Below are 14,648 nucleotides of genomic sequence, written 5' to 3'. Positions count from 1 at the left end.
CTTCCAATATGACTTACTTAGGCAGAAAGAATGGAAAGCATATCTGACGTTCTTCCAACAAATTGTTAACTGTATTGTCAGCTATATGCAAGGAGATTTCCTGGTCATACTTCCCTCTCAAAACAGCTTTATAAAGGAAGTGCAATTGTCCTCAGTTTACAGATGAGGAAACAGGATGAATAATTAAGAAACTTGCAAAGATCACATAGGGAGGAAAGGTGGCTTCAAGCCCAGGTGTCTGATTCTGTAACCCAGGAGGCTTTTACTTCAAGGAGCTGGTATTTCAGTTCATTTTGTTGGGGCTACAGACATTGAGGCAATGATGACTTTGAACATGTTGTAATGTACCAGCTTAATTATATAAGTGAAATTGTCCCTTCCACATTTCCTTCGGTCCCATTCTCATCCTGACACTGGGATCTATAACAATGTTCTCCCATACTAGGCTTCTAGCTTTTGTGCTTTTCTTTCCCTTTGATAACCATTTTTCCCCCTCTTCATTTAAGATTCTGTATCATCTATCTTTGATCTAAGCACCTTTTCTTTCTTCTGTGGAGTGTTTCTTCCCAGTGGTCCCCTTGTTTCATTATTCGGGATTTTGACCTACCTTTCTCTTTTAGCTTTAAGCTTTGGGCTTTCTCTTCATCTGAGGTGATCATCTACCCATGCTGTTTCTTTCATTCAATTTTCTTTTTGGTTTTCAACCATATATTCTTTTCTGTTCCCTATTTTTCTAGATTTCATCATTCTACCTTAATCCTTACTAACAAACTGGAAAGATTTTTCCCTCCCTTGCATTTCTGATGCTAGCATTTTAACTATGAAGAAGACTACCAACCCCATCATTAATTTTATTGAGCATGTACCTATTTCTCTAGGTTTTTTGTATGGTTGTATACTACAATTATCTTCTCTGTGACCTAACTGCAAGGAATTGACATGTTTTGATATAACTATCATCAAGGCTCAGACTTCAGAGTCAAAAGGGATTTACAGCAAGGGACAGGATAATATACTCACACCTGGAACCACAGTGTCTCATTAGTGAGGAGAAGTGACATTTCCAGAAAATAGCTTCCAGAAAGCAGGCTGGCTTTCAGCCATTTCAAACCAGTGGATTTTCTATTTTAAGGTATTTTTACCATAATTATTCCGTCTAGTGTTAAACATCACACTTTCCTCTCTCAGAGTTACAAAATCTACTACAAGATAATGCAATGGATTATGTACATTCTGTCCTCGGAATGATTTACTGTCACTATCACATAATGCATAGAGAAAAGCCTAATGTGTTTTTTAATAACATGAGCCATATCCCTCACATTGCAGTGATTATAGTTTAGTATTTCTTTTCTATTTGGTAAAGGAAATAAAAGCAAGCATTTCCAGAACAGAGGAATTGCAATGGAGAAAACTAGAATGCAATGCACCCAAGCAACACAAGAGGTCACTTTTACATAGGCCTGCTCTTCCAGGATAGTGCTGCCTCTGCAAGGTGCATAAGATAACATGTGGAGGAGAACAGCACCAAAGAGATTTACAAATGCTTCAGAAGCATAAACGGAGCCAAATTTCTTGGTTTATAATCAATATTTGTAACAATATCTTGAAAACTATCTCCAAGCTGGAATTATCCTCCTGTAGCCATATAAACCCTCAAAATATATTTAAGTTGCCTCTCCACTTTCTGCAGGCATAAGGCCTCAACCTAAGCTTATTCTCACTGCCTAGCATATTCTCCCTCTATGCTTCCTTATTTTTGCTCTTCTAACATCTTAAGTTGAGGCCTGATCTATTAAAGTAGGTCCCTCACTTTCTTTTTCTGGCCTTGCCTAATGAACTCATTTTGCGCATTGCTGTTAAGCTGACCCATTGAGGCAGTTCTGATTCAATGCTCTTTAGTTCTCTAACGTCAGGTTCAGTACAGAGTGTCAGTTTCCTCTTGCTGTCCTGACAAACTACCACAAACTTAGCGGCTTGAAACAACACATTTACTTTCTGTAGATCAAATCTGATGCAGAATGCACTGGGCTAAGATTAAGGTGTTGGTGGCATTGCAGTACTTTCTGGAGGCATTAGGGGAACCATTTCCTTGTGTTGTCCAGGGTTCCAGGGGTCACCTGAACACCTTGGCTCATTGCCTCTTCCTTTGTCATTGAAGCCAGCACCATGGGACTAAGCCTTTTCCTGTTGATATTTCTCTGATTTTTCACAATCACAACTTCCTCTAATGCTTTTAAGGACCCTTGTGGTTACACTGGGCTCACCCAGGTCATTTAGGATAATCTTCTTATTTTGAAGTCACTTGGTTTACAACTTTAATTCCATCTGCAATCTTAATTTCCCCTTGCCATGTATTTTAATAGATTTATTGGTCCCAGGGATTAGGATGTGGACATATTTGGGGAAGGGGAGTCATGTTCTGCCCAACACACATGGAATTGAAAGTGCTTCAAGATCTGGCCCAGTCTAACTCTCCATCCTATTCCCCTTCCAGAGTGCATCCTCATTCTTTTGTATCCAGTGCTTCAGCCATACTAAACTCCCCATGAACAGCCATTATCCATTCCTGACTCCCTCAACTTGGTTCATGCTGTTCTCATTATCCAAGTGGTTATTCTCTATCATCTTCAGAATGTATAGATTTGGTAAGCTTTTTGAGTTACTTAGAATGTCTAATCTATAAATACTCCAAATGCTAGGTTTAATTGTTCTTAAACACTACTGAACAAAGAAATATGCATTAACCTTTTAGATTTTTAAAGTGTATGTACAAAGAATAAAGACAAATGAAAGGTTTTTTTTGTTTGTTTGTTTTAAATATAATTTATTGATTTTTTTACAGAGAGGAAGAGAGAGGGATAGAGAGTTAGAAACATCGATGAGAGAGAAACATTGATCAGCTGCCTCCTGCACACCCCCTACTAGGGATGTGCCTGCAACCAAAGTGCATGCCCTCGACTGGAATCGAACCTGGGACCCTTCAGTCCTCAGGCCAACGCCCTATGCACTGAGCCAAACCAGTTAGGGCAAATGAAAGTTTTTGAGTTAAAAAAAATGAGGTCAGGAAAACTGAAATACAAAAAAGCTGTGATTACAAGGACACAAGGATAAATAAAATATATTTCAATGGTTTTCTATTTACAAGAACAAAATAAGGAAGTGCTTTGGGTTAACAAAGAAAAAAAAATGTTTTTCCAAAGCACAGCATTCCGAGTAAAACAAGCTCTTGAGAGGAGTTGGTTACAGGAACCATACAGTGAAGTATTTGGGAGCACCATTCTGCCCTAAACGACTTTGTGGCCTGGCTGATGATTTCTACTTCCAAAGTGAAAAACGTGCAAATAAGGTTGACAACTCACCATTGAGTTAATCCAATGGAACAAAGGGCCAAAGAGATGAAGGAAAATTGAGAAGAAAATACAGCTCTCGTTTTCAAAAGGAGAATAAGATAAATACTCATAACTGCAGACCAGAGCATGACCTTTGGCATTCAAAAGACTCTAGGACAGTTACCCTAGTTCCTCAATGAGATATCATGTTAACACTTCACCCTTAGAACCTCTACCACATTAAAAGTACACATCAATTTTCAGAGGCAACCTGATTTCAATATGAAACAGTATCAGTGGGCAAGGTAAGTGTCTTAGTATAACCATATGAGCTGACTAGAACAGGTTGGGAACTATAAATCAACATAAATGTTATGCTGAAGTCTAGATTGGTTTATCCAAGCCTCTAATATCCTTCTGGACAAGATATTTTTAAATTCAGGTTGGTGAAATTTCTTTTTATAAATTTAATAGTTTGTGTGACCTTACTGAAGCAAAAGTGATAAATGTGTGTGTTACTTAATAGTATGTTTCTTATTACTTTAGGATTTTCACTCAAGCCTTACTGTACATTTACCAATTGATGGAGCTGACAGGAATTATTTAAAAATTTTAGATGAGCAATATTATAAATAGGTAAGAGTATGGACCTTGAAATTGGTAGACTTAGAATAGGGTCCTTGCTCTACCACTTACTAGTCATGTAGCTTTACACAAGTGAGTTAACCATTCTGAACCTCAGTTTCCTCATTTATAAAACTCTGATAGAGGAAAGAGCATCCACACATTGCATTAACTATATGGAATTATATGGGATAAACACACTTAACATATAGTATGTGTCCATCATGGTGGGGATAACTACAATGTTGGTGTACCTAAAGATACTGCCTCTCAACACAGAGAGTTTCCATACACTTAAACAGCTTTCAAAAATGAGTGAACCTAATTCAATAAGATTAAATTGAATTGTATTATTCAGTTTGAGCAAAGACAAAGCAAAACAATGTTTTTGTACAGGGCTAGAATAAGAAAGACATAGTCTATCAAAGTAAGATATAGAAATATGTGAAACTTTTCGGAAACTGTGTTTAATATGAATCAAAGTAACTACCAAAATAAGTAGCATCCTCTTTAATTATATCTATAGAAATATGGAAAGTAATATAAAGCAAAGATCAGATCCACTGTGCTTTTTGCTGTCAAAAATCTTTGATAATCTCATAGGTGATTCAAGGTCCAGTCTAAGTTGAATGCAAACAAAACAGATATTCAGAGGATAGTCAGAAAAGTAAAAAAAAAAAAAAAAAAAAAAAAAGTGTCATTGAATGATGACTTGAAAAGCAGTGCTGAGGTTGTTTCCAATTTGGCACTACTATGAAAAATAAGCTGCTGTAAATATTTTTATATAAATATTTTTGTAGATATATGTTTTAATTTCTCTAGGGGAAATACCTAGGAGTAGAACCGTGGGGCTCTACAGTAGATGTATGCTTAACTTCATTAGAATCTGCCAGTTTTCCAATGTGGTGGTTCCATTTGACACAGTTTTTAAATTTTATTTGTCACGCTGATTGATCATTTTTTGCTAACCTTAAAAACGCAGATGTCTGGCTTTCTTAGGAAAAGAAATTGGAAGACCAACATTAGACCTGTAGGGCCAAAAATAACTAGCATTAAATATTCACTAATCCTTTTAGGTGGGGGCATGAACAACCCAGTTTCCTATAGACCTCACCCATCACTGAAATTCAATGCACCCATTTGGTAGCAAGTGGAGTTTGCATACCCAGTATAATGGGAAACTGGCACAATCCTAGCCACCTTTACACTTGCAGTAGACAGCTGTTGACTCATATTTGCAATTAAGTAAGAGCTTGAGCTTCAGGGCATGTGTATGCTTTCTTGTTGTTGGTAGGTACCATCTCAGAAATACTTTTATTTTTCCTCTTGCCTCCTCTTGCAGGTGTACCTAGAAGAGGGTGACAGAAGGAGCAGCAGATCTATTGCTAGGGAAGAAGTTTCTAAAGAAAGTAGTGGATATCCCAAGTTATGATTAGTGTAACCTCGGGATATGTCACCAGCCTTATATTCTATTATTTATTTAATTTAAACCTGATGATATGGAACACTATTGCTATGCTGAATTTCTCTCACCGTTTCAAGGTGCTTCAATACCCTGAGGCAACAGAGGGAACCCATCAGGGTGCAAATCTAGAAGAGCACGCTGGGAGTGTGCTCTCTGTCCTTGATGTGAGCATTCCATCACTTTTAATTCCCCAGCTTGTTTACTTTCCTACTACATAAGAACTGGGGCTTGTTTTCAGCAGCATTGATTAAGTTGTCATTGATTTTTAAGATAGGAAATAGAACTTTCAAATTCCCCACATGAATTTAAACAAGTCAGATATTAACATCAAGATAAAACATTTATCAGGGCAGATGACAGAAGAGGCGAGTATCATTCAAAACCTTTCAAGGCTCACAAAGAACATGTAGAATCCAGATGTCAATTCATGCATGAGCAGGTATCAATTTTATTGTTTAATCTAAATAAGTTCATCAACATGCTTCTAGCCCAAAGAATGAATAGCTCATTTTTTATACATGTTTGTGTTTGTTCAAAATTTGCATATGTGTTTATTTTCTACTAGCCAATAGAAGTTGGTTTTATTATTAATAGTTAAGCGTGTTACTGAGCCAGGTATTCTGCTAACCCTTTACAGCACAATGAGGATTAGTCCTCACACAGACCTTTATTTATTTTGATTGATTGATTTTTTGATAATTATTGTTGAAAGTATTACATATGTCCTCCCTTTTCCCCCATTCCCCTTCCAGCCCCCCTCCCCTCACACAGACCTTTAGATCAGGGTTTCTCAGACTTGGCATTATTGGCATTTGGAGCTGAAGAATCATTTGGGATAAGGAGAGACTTGTGGCACTGTGGGATGCTCAAGCAGCATCCCTGGCCTTTATCCATTATGTACCAGGAACAACCCAAGTGGTGATAATAAAAAATGCCTCAAGGCATTACAAATAACCCCTGGGGACAAAATTACCCCTTGGTTGACAACCACTGCTTTTAGGTAAATATTATTTCTATACCATAACAGAACTTACCCAGGGACATAAAGCCAGTAAGATGAATGTCTGGACAGGAACCAGGCATGTTTGCACTGAAATCTCAGGATCTTTCCACTAATTAATATCATCTCCAATTAATTTTAAAAATATATGAGCAAGATTATATCTAGGTAGATTGGGGCTTTTATTGATTTTTACTTTTATGTATATATGAACTGAACATCTACTATTTGCCAAGTACTATGCCAGATTGAAAATTGATGATAAATTTGACTTGCCCATTGCCACTGGAAAGCATATATCTTGTTTCTGGTAAACAGCTAATTCACAATTGAAAGCAGAAATTACATGTATTCAAATGTGCATAAAGGTTGAAATATGCATTAATATTTATTAAAGGTGACCTTTTAAGCCTTCTAGTTCCACTAGAGCCTTGGCATCATTGAAGAAATGTATTACACAAATGTTAAATTATTACCTGTGGTAGAATTATATAGTGAGACATATACATATTCAGATAGTACAAGGGTTGGCAAATCTAGCCAACTACCTGTTTTTGTAAATAAAATTTTATTGAACACAGCCATGCTCATTTGTTTACTTGTCTGTGACTGCTTTGATGCTATGGTGACAGAGTTGAGTAGTTGTGACAAAAATTTTATAGCTTTCAGAATCAAACTAGTTACTATTTTACCTTTCACAGAGAAAATTTCATCCAGCCCCTCATAGTATCTCAAGGTGGTCTGATTTTTAAAGGTGTGCAATAGAAGATATTCTACTCCTTTGTGTTTGCACTTTGTATGTTATATTTTTAAATTATATTTAATTGGAATATATGATTGTTTTTACATATGTGAAGCATATGAAATGACATTTAGACTTAAATTGCTTTAATAAGTAATAATTGATTAAAACATACCTAAGGCTGCCAATAGCTGGTTTGGCTCAGTGGATAGAGCATCAGCCTGTGGACTGAAGGGTCCCAGGTTCAATTCCTGCCAAGGGCACATGGCTGGGTTGTGAGCTTGATCCCCAATGGGGGGCATGCAGGAGGCAGCCGATCAGCGATTCTCTCTCATCATTGATGTGTCTCTCTTTCCCTCTCCCTTCTTCTCTGAAATCAATAAAGATATATTTTTTAAAAAACCACATACCTAAGGCTCATTCTGTGCCAGCCAAGATGCCAGGGTTTTTCATGCATTACCCTGCTTACTTCTCACACTAACATATTCACTTTCCATGAGATCACTGAGGCTTATAGAGGCTGAGTGACCTTCTCAAGGTCATTCATCATCAGAGCTCAGACATGTCTCATTGCAAAGCTCAAGTCTTTAACCACTATGCTATAGTTGTGCCCAAAGTCAGATGTTAATAAAAATATTTACTTGGTTTTACATTTTACATTTGAAAATAAATACATGTTACTTAGGCAAAAGGGAGGTGAATGGCATGTAGTAAGCAAGAAGAATCTCGGCTGATCTAGCAGCACATGTAAATCCCATGACAGGAGGAAAACAGAATATCCTAGCAGTGCGTGTGGGTTTATTTGAAATGTGCAGATAGGTTTTGAGTGGTTGTTAATGGTCTCAATTTTCTGCTGCTGAATTCAAATTTAACTTTTCAAAGAACACACAGTTTTCTTTATTATTCAGATGTAAAATCTGGGCATCTGGCACAAACAATATAAGTAGGTAGGGTATAAATAATTTGGAAATGCTAGTACATGTTAAAAACGGTGTTTATCTGCTTGAAAATAACACACATTTTTTTCCTTTCCACGTAGAGACAAAAGGAAGGATAACTTATAAATTCTAAATCAAGGGCCTGACCAGTTTTGCTCAGTGGTTAGAGTGGCAGCCTGCTGACTGAAGGGTCACAGGTTCTATTTTGGTCAAGGGCATGTACCTCAGTTGCAGGTTTGATTCCTGGCCCCCAGTCAAAGCGTGTGCAGGAGGCAACCAATCAATGTGTCGCTCTCACATTGATGTTTCTCTTTCCCTGTCTCTCCCTCTCCTTTCCACTCTCTCCCTGCCACTGCACTCCCCGCCCGCCCCCCCCCCCCAAAAAAAAAGGGAAAAAATATCCTTGGGTGAGGAGTAACAAACAAAAAGAAAAATTCTAAATCAGGGGTTGAAATCGAATGGGTCTCAAAATTAAATACATATAGTCAGGATTCTTTGATCTAGAACAACTTATTATTTCTATATTGAATAATATGGTTTGTAAGTCAAACTCTCCCTCCTCCCCACCATTTTCCTTTATTTTGACCTTTTTGTAATGTAATTTATTTTTGGATATGATTTAGATACCACTTAAACAACCATAAAAGAATTATAGAAACTGCTTTGATTCAAATTCAACAATTTATTTTGCTTCTCTTAAACTTATAAGGTCAAGGTCAGTGGTCTTAATCTTCTATTTGAGCCTAAATAGCTATCTCTATCAATTTAGAAATGAGTATTTATTGAACACAATCTTTGTGCAGGGTATTATGGCAGGCACCGTGGGGGATAGTACCCTAGTTGCCATCAAATTGGGAAGTCTAAACTTAATGAATTTAATTTAATATATAGTAGTATGTTACCTACAAAGATCAATATCACATAAAACATAATTTACTTTAGACTACTAGATAATAAAAGTACATTTTTTACTTTTTTGTTATATATTAAATATGAACCAGTGAGTAACAACTTTCTTATACTTTCATAAAATATTTTTCTCCAGTAATTGCGAGGTTTTAACATGAGGTCAAGTAAAGAGGATAAAGGAGAAAAAGAAATAAATGAGATCTAATTACATAAAAATTAAATAATCAGTTGTCACTCTAATATTATAGAGTGGTAAATGGAATGTCATGAATGATTAAACACGTAAAAAATACTATTATGATCAATTCTCAATTGTCCATTATCAACAAAGGACAGTTATTACAATCAAAATGGCATCTATGCTTAATATCAGAATATTATTAGTGCTTTGATTTTTCATATGATTTTCAATATGTTGAATGTGTTAAGAATGTACTTTCTTCCAAATAATGACAAAACTCTTTCTGACAGAATGATATGCAATTAGAGAAGTTTCCTAATTTGTTCTTGTCTCTTAACTGTGATTCAACCTGAGAATGATCATTATTTTTATACTTGCCTGATAATTATTATTTTAAAAATATATAATAGAAAGTGAACCAATGTTTACTAGATGCCAAGGACTATTTTCAAGTTGAACATTGCTTCTGTAAATCTCATGGTATTCTTACAACTCCTCTAAAGTATTTAGTGTAACCATAATTTAATAAATGAGAAATGGGAGGCTTAGAGAATTTAAGTTCTTTGAAATACATCTTTTATTGATTTCAGAGAGGAAGGGAGAGATAGAGAGAGATAGAAGCATCAATGATGAGAGAGAGAACCACTGATTGGCTGCCTTCTGTACACCCCACATTGGGATATCAGAACCTGGGCACATGCCTTGACCTGGAATCAAACCATGACCTTCTGGTTCATAGGTAGATGCTCAAACACTGAGCCATACTGCCAGGTGAGAATTTAAGTTTTTTGAAGTAATCCAGCTGGTAAGTTATTGTGACAGATATGAACCCAGATCTCCTGATTACAAATTAAAAATCAACAACCAAGTTATAATACCATAATGGGAAGGCTCATAAATACCCTATAGCTGTAGAAGTTACAGAACCCTGGAGAACCACATACTAGCTAAGCTACTCATTCATTCTCTCTAAACCTCACATTACTTATCTGTAATATAGAGTTAATATTAGTCCCTACAACTTCTTAGGGCTGAGGTAAGAATTCAATAATACAATGCACAGTATTTGAATAGTTTAATTTTTACTATGCACAGCCCTGAGTAAGTGCTGAGTAAGTATGCATTAAAAGATAACTTTCATTATTATTCTTAGATTCATATATCTGCATTTATGAAATTGAGTATCTTAAATTTGTGTAGCATACCTGAGCTTTCAAAGTATTTTCATACATAATGTATCCATACATATGTTATTTAATAGCTTATGTTTTATTTAATTATATAGGCTTAACATAGATAATTTTAATGCTTAGGAATGACAGAAATTTCAGGTGCTGCAACTCAGCTTTTCTGTTAGAAAAAAAATTGCACAATACTCTTATATTTTTTGCTAGGCTGGCCAGCCTTGAGATTCAGTTCTAAGTGTTTTGTTACTTAGTTTTAGTTATTGCATTTACTCACTTGAAATGCTTGGCTTTCTTTCTATATTTCTGTGGAATCAGCAACCTCTCTGTTTTTGTTCTTTTAATGACTAAATAAATTTCTAACATAATGTCATATGCACATTCTCTTCTCCTTCTCCCCATTAAAAATTTCTTCAATCAGAATAAATGCATACCTCTCTTACTTTGGATACTCTCTTACTTATTTCATTTAAGGAAGACATCTCTATTTTATCAAAAACAGGAACCATCACCTGATTATGTGTTTCTTGGGGTTAGGGCAGTGTTTTATGAATATTCCTTTAATGTTTGGAATATTGTTTCACCCACATTAGGTTCTCAATAAATTTTTGCCAAAATTGTTGAACAGAATCTGAGTATCCATAAGCATAGGAACTAACTTTGTGTAAAATAATATCCATGTTTGTCAAGTGACTTGCAATTTTGTTCATTAAAATTTTCTTTTAAAAAGCTTTTTTTGCCATAAGACTTTAAATAACTTCAGGGAAGTTTTTAGAAAATATAGAGAAATACAGAGTATTATAACAAATTCCCATATATCCATCTCTATTTTTTTACTTTCCTTCATTCCTGAAAATCTGTCACTTCTGTTCATATTCTTCCAATTCAAGTTTTTGTATTTTTCCTGAAATCTATGTATTTGATCATAATATAAAATAGATTGTGGATTTTATTATTAACATAAAAAGTATTTATTGTACCTATTAATTTTATTTTTCACTCAACTTTACTTTCTTAAATATATATATATATATATATATATATATATATATATGTATATATATATATATATATACACATACATACACATACATACATACACACGCACACACACACACATATATATATATATGCTGAATCATAATCCTTGTGCATGTCTCCTTGTCCATATAGGAAAGAATATCTCTAAGACATAGTTCTTCACACAGAAGAACTGCTGGATTGTAGGGTGTGTGTACTTTCAACTATTTTGATGTCACCTACTACTCTGGCTCACACGCAAATCAAACCGTCCCAATATCCCCTGAAAGATATTCAGAGTGTGTCCCAGCTTCCTCTCCTAATATGTTACCACCATGGCCACTAACAGGCCTCTCTGCACCCACCTCTTCCTACAGTCTCTCCCACACAGCAGCCTCTGAGATACTTTTGTAATTTAATTCAGATCTTATCACTTTTCTGCTCAGAACCCTCAAAGGACTGCATTTCACTCAGAGTAAAAGACAAAGACTTTAAAATGTTGCAGGAGTTGCAGCCATCACCCTGAGCTGTTTTGTTTCTTACCTTTTGCTGTTCTTTCCTTGCACTGCTTAGGACGATGGAGATGTTCCCTGAACTTCCATCCCACTCCTGGGAATGGGGGTCAGGATGACCTGGACTCATCTCCAGGGTGAAGTATTCTTATAGTCCCTGTTTAATATGTGTTTGGTTTTCCACTGGACCCTGGCCCTGGAGAGGCGGGCACTTTGACTCCCCTCTCAGCTCAGCATGGCAGCTACACCTAGTTTACTTAGATGAGCAGGTGGCTCAGGGGAAAGGCGGTTAAATGCTCCTGTGATCTGCTTACTGCTCTGGGTGGAAGGCTGCACAGCTGAGGGAATACACTTCCATAAGGGAGAGGGTTCCTACTCTCCTGTAAGATGACAGTCTGTTTTTCCCACCAATCGTATCATGGCTGGGCCCCGTAAGATGTTAGTGTTGTTGTTGTTGTTGTTGTTGTTTAAATCCAGGAATATTTGTAAACTTGATGACTAACTCATCTAATCATTTATTATAAAATGAATACAATATATTCACAATAGTTTTAAACACCCATAAACTCTGTTTCTCCAGAAGAAACAGGGGCACCCATCAGCCTCCTTTCAAGAGAGCGAATAAATCTACTTCAAACACAATCAATTTTTAATGAGATGAACTGCTTATAATTATTACTCTTCTAATTGTGATTTTAGTGATTTCTAGTCCTTCCAAGTTAGTCAGAACTGAAAATACAATGAGTTACTACATTATTTTTACATGGCACAAATAAGCCAAAACTGTAAAATCCTTCCACTACTTTGAACTAACTGAATAGGCTGAAACATTCATGATACCTGCTTGAATTTCTTATTGCCTCAGAAGTAAAGTTAGGACAGAGCAGCATAATGACAAAATGTATGGTAGCAACATCCTATATAATAAACAGCTAATATGCAAATCAACCAAATGGCAGAATGACTGGTCACTATGATGTGAACTGACCACCAGAGGGCAGACACTCAATGCAGGAGCTGCCCCCTGGTGGTCAGTGCACTCTCACAGGGGGATCACCACTCAGCCAGAAGCTGGGCTTACGGCTGGTGAGCGCAGTGGTGGTGGCAGGAGCCTCTCCTGCCTCTGCGGCAGTCAGACATCCCCAAGGGCTCCTGGACTGCGAGAGGGCACAGGCCGGGCTAAGGGGACCCTCCCGCCGAGTGCACAAATTTTGTGCACTGGGCCTCTAGTAACTTAATAAAATGAATGGTCATAAGGAATTATCCACTGTTTGGTTTTTAATTTAATTTTAAAAATACAAAAAATGTAAAAAATTCCATAATTCTAGCATTACAATAATAAGAAAAGTTTCAGGGGTTTTTTGTTTGTTTTTTCCTTGCCCTTTTAGCACTGTTACCCAGAAGAAATGCTTGCTAGAAATTTAGTACGTATTTCTGGTCTCCTGTATGTATGTTTCTTTCGTTCTTTTTTCCTTTTGTAATTTGGCTCCTAGGAAACTGAAAAGTACATTTGCAGCCCACCTCATGTTACTATTGAACAGTGCTAGTTTATAGTTTTGGTTTTGGTTTGTTTACTTGTATTAATATATCTCTCATCTTTGAGAAATAAAAATGCATAGTGAACAGAGGAAGGGGTGACTCACTGAAGGAACTTAATGCTTTAAATGGAGCCAAGAACTTTCCCAGGTACCCATCTTGCCCACTGCAGATCCCAGAAGTGGGAGGATAGAAGGTTGCACCGCTAATGGGATACATTTCCATATCTCTTCGCTTTCTTCCCTATTTGATCCCCATGTGATGGTAAGGAACCTTTCAGAGGCTTTGCAACTGAAAATTTCTGTAGTTCACTTTGATGCAAAAGCATGAAGAACAAGTAACAAAACCTCAGTGCTATGATCTGAATGTGTGTGTCCCACCAAATTCATATGTTGAAATCTTAATTGCCGAAGATGATAGTATTAGGAGGAGGGTCTTACTAATGAATGTTTTTATAAAAGGGAGCCACCATAGTTCCTTGCCCTGTCCATCACATGAGGACACAGTAAGTAGGCACAGGCTATGAACAAGGAGGAGGGTACTCACCAGAATGTCATGGTGTTGGCGCTTTGATCTTGGACTGCTCAGCCTCCAGAACTACAAGAAATAAATATATATCATTTAAAATCTACTAGGTTTCTGGTATTTTATTATTGCAACTGAAACAGACTAAGCCTATTAGCATTCTTTAGAAACAAAAATTGCTTCTTGGTCATGCACAGGTTGAACTCAATGTTTTAAACTCTATGAATTCAAAGGAGTCACAAAGATGGCACTAGGGTTCCTTCTGAATCAAAGAGAGATTCAAAATAAGTTCGATTTGGTTTTCAATATTATGGAGTTTACTATTTCCTAAATATTGAAAATTAAAAGTTCAAGGAGTTGATACACAAAATCTTTTCAGGAAACAAAATAGTCAGTTAATTAGTTCACCTTGTTTCCAAACATGCTAAATAGTAGGTATGTCTTTATTCAAGATATTTCAAAATTTAACTCCAAGTAGAAGCAGCTTGGCTTAAGGAAAACTAATAGATCTGATAACCACTGAATTTGAATTCTCAGCTGTAACTGGTTAGAACTTCTGGATCCCTGCTCCTCAGGTTTGGAGTAGGACAGCTAAAATGCTGTGGCTGCATTTTAAAGTGTTCTTTAATACACTTCTTAAAGAAATCCTTAAAGAACTTCAACTAAGAATATAAATGGTA

General features: G+C 36.3%; 1 long non-coding RNA gene across 3 annotated transcripts in view; it reads right to left on the bottom strand.

The window, feature by feature from the left end:
• LOC129149516 (uncharacterized) overlaps positions 1-14,648 on the bottom strand; it is a 1,442,660-nt gene that overhangs the window by 1,281,598 nt on the left and 146,414 nt on the right. For all 3 annotated transcript variants that reach the window (XR_008556439.1, XR_008556438.1, XR_008556440.1), the window contains exon 2: positions 13,990-14,040. This is a non-coding gene — a long non-coding RNA (uncharacterized LOC129149516). The remainder of the gene's footprint in view (positions 1-13,989; positions 14,041-14,648) is intronic.

The sequence above is a fragment of the Eptesicus fuscus genome, chromosome 6, assembly GCF_027574615.1.
Source record: "Eptesicus fuscus isolate TK198812 chromosome 6, DD_ASM_mEF_20220401, whole genome shotgun sequence".
NCBI classification, from domain to species: domain Eukaryota; kingdom Metazoa; phylum Chordata; class Mammalia; order Chiroptera; family Vespertilionidae; genus Eptesicus; species Eptesicus fuscus.
This window is presented reverse-complemented; position numbering and strand designations above follow the sequence as displayed.